We start from the raw sequence: 8,678 nt of genomic DNA, 5'->3' as shown, positions 1-8,678 counted from the left end.
CTGCTGCAGCCAATGCATAGGCTCTTTGGAGAAGCACCACAGTATAGGGTCCTTTTCACTACCGGATGCAGAGAGACCGAATCTGGTTGGGAAGTCCTCTTGATAGCAAAATTGCCCCAGGGGCCTCATGAGTGGCAATGGTGCTATGGTTAAAAAAAGCAAGTGTTAACAGGACTGATCACAGTTTCCAAATGACACCTAAAATGTAAAGCCCTTTACACTGTATTTACAGTTCATTATGAATGAATTTCCTTTTTGAAATATAAATGCATAGACACTTTGCTGCTCATGGAAACTGATGTCTACGTTTGAGCAGAGAGACAGGCGGGGTGAACATGTGCCGAGCCACCTTGGAACAGGAAGGGCCTTTGAGAGGATATTTCACTTGTGTATGCTCTCTAGGATGGGCTTTGGGGGGAGGGGGGAATCTAGAATTAGATTCAACTGCTCAACAAACATCAATAGTGACGTCCAAACTAATGGGTGGGAAACAGAAAACATCCCCCCTCAGGGCAGGATTGTCTACTGTCTTCCGTCTTGTTTGGGTGCTGTATCGAGCACTTTGCTAAATCTGTTAGGATTAGGATTAAATCTGAAGGATGCTAGCACAAGAGGTGATAGGGCCGGGTAACGGGACAGTCAAATCAAAACCTTCATGTGCTTCGGCAGACCGCAGTCAGTGCAGATTTTCTGTATGTTTCTTATGAAGCAGGTTTTTAATGCTGCACTGAGATTGAAGTTTATTTAAGATTCAAGATTCATGTTTATTTGCCACATGGACATCGAAGCACACAGTGAAGTGTGTTGTTCGCATTAACAGTGATGCACCCAAGGGTGCGCTGGGGGAAACTGCAAGCTTCACCACACGTTCCAGTGTCAACTTAGCGAGCCCAAAACGCTTGGCAGAACGTCACAGATGCAACAAAAGCGAATACAGCAAGCAGCCAAGCAACAACAGCAACACAAGCCCCTTTCCTCCCTTCCTCCCTCCCATACACATACGTTGTCCTCTAACCACAAGAGAGGCCACCTCCTTCTGCCTCCAGGCTCCAGCGAACTCACTTAGCATCAAGCCCCAATGGTTTATCTGGCAGGGCACTGAAAACCTGAGCCAACCAACCAACTGGCATATCCGAGGACATCCTGACTCTCTCACTGCTGCAGTCGGAGGGTGCGACCCGCTCCACACCGAGGAGAGAAGGGTGAGCTATTTCAATGGATATTGCCCAGTAGCACTCGACCCTACAGTGGTGATGTGCTCTAAGACATTGATCATAACCAGAATTAACTCCTGCCTAAGCAAGGACCCACTGCAATTTGTCTACCACCAGAACAGGTCTACAGCAGATGTGATCTCATTGGCTTTCCACTCAGCCTTGGCTCACCTAGACATCAGCGACACCAACGACAGACTGCTGTGTATTTGTTACACCTCAGTGCTCAGCACCATCATCCCCTCATAGCTAACCAACAAGCTTCAAAACCTGGGCCTCTGCATCTCCCTCTGCAACTCCATCCTTGATTTTCTCATCAGCGAACTGCAGTCAGTGCAGATTGGAACTAATAGCTCCATCTCGCTGACAGTGAACACGGGCGTACCTCAAGGACGTGCGCTTAGCTCGCTGGTCTACTCTCTCTGCACTCGGACTGTGTGGCTAGGCGCAGTTCAAACGCCATCTATAAATCTGCTGGTGACACAACTGCTGTTGGCAGAGCTCCAGACAGTGACGAGGAAACGTACAGGAGTGAGATAGATAGATAGGCCGGTTCATTGATGTCGCAACAACAACAACAACAACATTGCACTCAATGTTTTACTGACTATTACTATCTTCCATGATGCTGTCTGGCCTGCTGAGATCCTCCAGCATTCTGTGTGTGTTGCTTTGGATTTCCAGCAGCTGCACATTTTCTTGCCAGGACAAGAAAATCTCATTGTCTTCTCATTATTGCCATCAGGGAATAAGGTACAGGAGCCCGAAGACACACACGCAATGCTTTAGGCACAACTTCTTCCCCTCCACAGGCAGGTTTCCGAATGGCCCATGAACCAATGAAAACTTTCTTCACTATTTTGCTCTCTTTTTGCAAAATTTATTTTTAAAGTATTTCTTATTGTAACTTAAAGCAAACATTTTATGTATTGCACTATACTGCTATCACAAAACAACACATTTCATGACGTATGTCAGTGATAATGAATCTGATTCTGACTCCAGGAGAAACCTACCAATCCACAGAGCTTTGGGATGTGAGAGGAAACCAGGACGTGGGGTGGTGTTACCCACACAGTCACAGGGAGACAGTTGTCCTTGGGGGTCAGGATTGAATGTGGGGTCACTGATGTTGCGAGGTAGTGGCTCTACAAGTTGCATCACTTTGCTGCCAGCCAGCCTATCCAGTTTCTCCTCAGAAACAAAATTCTCCATTTGAGGTTATAACATGTAGAATCTCCTCGGCACCCTCACCAGTCCTGCCTATAGTGTGGTGACCAGAATGACACACGTTACTCCAACTGTGCCCTCACAATGCTCTATAAAGTGTACCAATTCCTCCTTGCTCTAATACTCAATGTCCGGACATAATGAGTAAACCATTTACCTCCATCTCCTTCTGAACCAGTCCAGCTACCCTCACCTTGGATTTCTACACTGAGACCCCACTGTTCCTTAATGCTACCTGGGTCCCGATTGGTTATGGTGTTTAGTCCTCCCAAAGTGCATTGCTTCTCACATCAAGATTAAATCCTACTTACCAGTTATTTTCCCATTTTGCAAACTGATCAATATCTTTCTGTAAGCTAAGGCTATCCTCCTCACTTCCTATTTTTGTGTCATCTGCAAACTTTCTCACCATACCTCCTTCATTCAAATCAAGATTGTTTAATGCACGTGAAGAGGGCATGTCCGAGATGGTAAGGGTCTTAGTGATGGGCTTCAAAAGCAGCAGTTTTGCAAATGGCCTCATTGGTAGGGAGGGATCTGACTTAGCCTACAACTCTCTGCTGACTTTTACAGTCTTGCATATTGGAACCTTCACACCAGCTGGTGATGCAGCCAGTCAGAATGCTCTCCACTGCACATCTGCAGAATCTTTGGGGACCTACCCTATCAACTTCAGACTACTGATAAAGTATGGCCACCAGAATGCCTTCTTCATGATTGCAGCAATGTGTTGGACCTTGGGTAGATTCTCAGAGATGTTTACATCCAGGAACTTGAAGCTGCTTACCCTTTTCATTGCTGCCCACTCACATCAGGGATGGCGTGTGTTCTCCTGACTTCCCCTTTCTGAAGACCACAATCAGTTCCTTGATCGTGCTGACTTTGGTTGTCTTTGCAACACCACCCAACCAGCTGATCTACCTCAACCATCACTATCTGAGATTTTGTCAACAGCTGTACATGAACCCGTTCCTCTTTCACACTATTTATTTATTCTTTGAAACTTATGACAATCATTGTGTCTTTACACTGTACTTCTGCCAGAAAACAATGCAGTTCATAGCGTATGTCAGTGATAATAAACTTGATTCAGATAAACCTGACAAGTAGTAAGGATCCCAGCACAAATCCTGTTGTACGTCACTGGTCATAGGCTTCCAATCACAAAAACAACCTCACCAGTACCCTCTGCCTCCTATTACCAAGCCAATTTTGTATCCAATCTGCCAAATTGCCTTGAATTTGTGTGCTCTGAACTTTTAGACCAGCCTCCCAGCTGGGACCTTGTCGAAGGCCTAACCAAAGTCTTTGTAGTCTCCATTGTCAGCATTGCCTTCATCAACATATTGTGTTACCCTTTGAAGAAATTCGATCAAATTGGTCAGTCAGGATCTCTCCCTAACAAAGTCTCACTCTTTTCCCAAGTGCAGATTAATACTGTTCTTTAGAATTTGTTCTAGTAATTTTCCTACCAACGATGTTAGATTCTATTGATCTGTTGATATCAGGCTTATTCCTACTACACTTCATGTGCTACATTTGTTGCCAAATCGGCAAACAGGAGGGAGATTGATAATTTGGCCGAGTGGAGTCATAACAACAACCTCTCACTCACTGACAGCAAGACTAAGGAACTGATTGTAGATTTCAGGAGGGGGAAACCAGAGGTCTAAAAGCCAGTACTTATCAGTGGATCAGAGGTGGAGAGGGTTAACAGTTCTAAATTCCTGCATGTTACAATTTCAGAGGACCTGTCCCGGACCCAGCACGTAAATGCAATTGGGAAGAAAGCATGCAGCACCTCAACTTCCTTAGGAGTTTGTGGAGATTTGGCATGACACCTAAAACTTTGTGAAACTACTACAGATGTGTAGTGGAGAGTGTATTGACTGGCTGTATTATGTTCTGGTATGGAAAGACCAATGCATTTGAACAGAAAATCCTACGAAAAGTAGAGGATTCGGCCCACTACATCACAGGTAAAGCCATCTCAACCACTGAGCAAATCTACATGAAACACAGTCACAGGAAATCAGCGATCCCCACCACCTGGGCCATGCTCTCTTCTCACTGCGGCCATCAGGTAGAAGGTACAGGTGCCTCAGGACTTGCACCACCAGGTTCAAGAACAGTTACTACCCCTCATCCATCAGGCTCTTGAACAAAGGGGATAACTACACTCACTTGCCCATCATTGAGATGTTCCCATAATCAATGATCTCATTTTAAGGACTCGCTATCTTGTTATTTCATGTTCGCACTATTTATTACTATTCTTTATATTTGCACTTGCACAGTTTGTTGTCTCCTGCACTCTGGTTGATCTTTCATTGATCCTGTTATAGTTACTATTCTATAGATTTGCTGAGCATGCCCACAGGAAAATGAATCTCAGGGTCGTGCATGGTGACGTATGTGTACTTTGATAATAAAACTTACATTGAACTTTGAATTGTAGAATTGTCAATCTGATACAAAAGTTAGGAGGCTGTACAGGGCCTGCCCCTTTCTACTTAGCGTGGTCGAAACACTGACTTGCGGGTATACACTAAAGCTCCAATACTGTCCCTGGAGGGAAGTGCAGGTGTCAAAACCATAGAGAAATGTGTTCTCAATCATTGCTTCTAAATGCCTCACGTGGCTGCCAAGAATACACCGCTAGAGGTGCTCGTGGAGGCAGATACAATAGAGATATTTAAGAAGTTCTTGATTTGACACATGAATATGCAGAGAATGGAGGGATACATCATGTGCAGAGATTAATTTAATCAGGCTTTATTACCTTAATTAGTTTGGCATAACCATGAGCTAATGACCATAAGAACGTGAGACATAGGAGAAGAATTAGGCCATTTGGCTCATAAAGTCTGCTTCACCATTTGATTATGGCTGACCCATTTTCCCTTTCAACCCCATTCTCCTGCCTCCTCCCCATAACCTTTCACACTCTGACTTGTTAAGAATTTATCAACCTCCGCCTTAAATACAATGACCTTGGGTGGTGGGGTGGAGATGCATCTTGACCAAAGGAGATGTAAGGCATTGCTTCCCCCTCCTAGGCTGCTGATTGCCATTGGGCAAGGTGTAGCACCTGCTTAGCCCACAATCAGGGTCATGTAAGGCCACGGGAGCAGGTGGCGGACGGTTGTATGAACAGCTGGTGCATATCACAAGTCCTGGTTATGTGACCACTGATGCCAGGCAGACAATCTGAAGTGTATTAATAATGACTGGGGTCACCTGTCTTGTAAAGACACTGTCCTGAAGAAGGCAATCGCGAACCACTCTGTAGAAAAATTTGCCAAGAACAATCAAGGTCAAGACTATGATCGCCTACATCATATGACATGGTACATAATGATGACGGTGATGACCCAAGCTCCACAGAATTGCCACAGATTCACCACCCTCTGGATAAAGAAGTTCCTTCTCATCTTTGTTCGAAAGGACATCTATCCATTCTGAGGCTGTGTCCTCAAATCTGAGACTCCCCCACAATAGGAAACATCCTCTCCACATCCACTCTATCTAGGTCTTTCAACATTCAATAGCTTTCAATAAAATCCCCACTCATTCTTCTAAATTCCAACAGGTACAGGCGCAGAGCCATCAAATGCTCCTATATGATTAGCCTTTCTTTCCCAGAATCATTTTTGTGAACTTCCTTTGAACCCTCTCCAAAGCCAGCACATCCTTTCTTACATAAGGGGCCCAAGACTGCTCACAATACTCCAGATAAGTCCTCACTGTTGCCTTACAAAGCCTCAGCTTGCTTTTACATTCTAGTCTTCTCAAACATTGCATTTGTCTTCCACGCCACCAACTCAAACAGCAAATCAATCATTAAGGAATCATGCACAAGGACTCCCAAGTCACTTAGCAACTCAGATTTTTGAAATTTTTCCCAGTTTAAAAATTGTCTACACTTTTATTTCTTCTATGGAAGTTCATGACCACACACTTCCCAATACTGTATTTCATCCGCCACATTTTTGCCATTCTCCTAATCTGTCTAAGTCCTTCTGCAGCCTCCTTGCTTTCTTAACACAATCTGCTGCTCAGCCTATCTTCATATTATCTTTAATCTTAGTACAAAACAATCAAGTCCATCATCCAAATCCTTGACATACAATGCAAAAGGAAGTGATCCCAGCACCAACCTCTGCGGAAAACCACTAGTCACTAGCAGCCAATCAGAAAAGGCTCCCTTTATTCCCATTCTTTGCCTCTTGCCAATCACTCAATGCTCTATCCACAGAGTCTTATCTTGCAAAGTAGCCTCAATTTTCTGTTGTCTATCTTGCTTGTTATTTCCTCAAACAATTCCAACAGATTTGTCAAGCAAGATTTTCCCTTAAGGAAATCTTGCTGATTTTGGACTATTTTCTTATGCCTCCAAGTACCCTGAGACCTCATCCTTAACAATCAACTCCAACATCTTTCCAATCACTGAGGTCAGGCTAACTAGCCTATAGTTTCCTTTCTTCTGCCACCTTCTCTTCTTGAAGAGTGGGGTGATATTTGCAATTTTCCAATCCTCTGAACCATCCCAGAATCCAGAGATTCTTGAAAGATCATTACTATTGCCTCCACAATCTCTTCAGCCACCTCTTTAAGAACCCTAGGGTTTTGAACATATGGTCTAGGTGACTTATCTGCCTTCATATCTTTCAGTTTCTCAAGCACCTTCTCCTTAGTAATAGCAACTGCACTCACTTTTGCCCCCTGACACTCCTGAAGTTCCAGCATGCTACTACTGTCTTCCACAGTGGAGGTTGATGCAAAATATTTACTTTATACTTTATTGTCACCAAACAATTGATACTAGAACATACAATCATCACAGCAATATTTGATTCTGTGTTTCGCACTCCTTGGAGTACAAATCGATATTAAATATTAAAAATTTAAATTATAAATCATAAATAGAAAATAGAAAAGGGAAAGTAAGGTAGTGCAAAAAAACCGTGAGGCAGGTCCGGATATTTGGAGGGTACGGCCCAGATCCGGGTCAGGATCCGTTCAGCAGTCTTATCACAGTTGGAAAGAAGCTGTTCCTAAATCTGGCCATACGAGTCTTCAAGCTCCTGAGCCTTCTCCAGGAGAGAAGAGGGATGAAAAGTGTGTTGGCTGGGTGTGTTGTGTCCTTGATTATCCTGGCAGCACTGTTCTGACAGCGTGCGGTGTAAAGAGTCCAAGGACGGAAGATTGGTTTGTGTGATGTGCTGAGCTGTGTTCACAATCTTCTGCAGCTTCTCCGATCTTGGACAGGACAACTTCCATACCAGGTTGTGATGCACCCTGGAAGAATGCTTTCTACGGTGCATATATAAAAATTAGTGAGGATTTTAGGGAACAGGTCAAATTTCTTTAGCTTTCTCAGGAAGTAAAGGCGCTGGTGGGCCTTCTTGCTAGTGGACTCTGCTTGGTTGGACCAAGTCGGGTCATTTGTGATATTGACCCTGAGGAACTTAAAGCTTTTGACCTGTTCCACTTGCGCACCACTGATGTAAATTGGGTCGTGTGGTCCGCTACTCCTTCTGAAATCAACAACCAATTCCTTCGTCTTGCTGACGTTGAGGGATAGGTTATTATCTTCGCACCATGCCACCAGGTTCTTAATTTCCTCTCTGTACTCAAACTCATCATTACCCGAGATACGGCCTACAATTGTTGTGTCATCAGCAAACTTATATATTGAGTTTGATGGAAACTTGACTACACAATCATGGGTGTACAGTGAGTACAGCAGGGTACCAGTGCTCAGAGTGATTGTATTCATTTCATCTGCCATTCCTTGCCAGCTATTACACCATCTCTAATGTAATTTTTCAATGGTCCAGTGTCTACTCTTGCCTCTCCTTTACTCTTTATATAACTGAAAAAAACTTTTGGTATCCTCTTTTTTATTATTGACCATATTTTTGATCACATCTTCTTCCTCATTTTTAGTTGCCTTCTGTTGGTTTTTAAAAAGCTTCCCAAATCTGACTTCCCACTAATTTTTGCTCTATTTTATGCTCTCTCTTTTGCTTTTATGTTGGCTTTGACTTCCATGGCCAGTCACAGTTAGGCCATCCTGCCTTTAGAATACTACATCTTCTTTGGGATGTATCTATACTGCACCTCCCAAATTGCTGCCTGAAACTCCAGTCATTGCTACTCAGTCATCATCCCTGCTAGTGTCCGCTTTGAATCAACGTAGGCCAGCTCCTCTCTCATGCCTCCATAATT

The sequence above is a fragment of the Mobula birostris genome, chromosome 4 (genome assembly GCF_030028105.1).
Source record: "Mobula birostris isolate sMobBir1 chromosome 4, sMobBir1.hap1, whole genome shotgun sequence".
Classification (NCBI taxonomy): Eukaryota; Metazoa; Chordata; class Chondrichthyes; order Myliobatiformes; family Myliobatidae; genus Mobula; species Mobula birostris.
The sequence above is the reverse complement of the archived record's forward strand: the minus strand, read 5'-3'. Positions refer to the sequence as shown.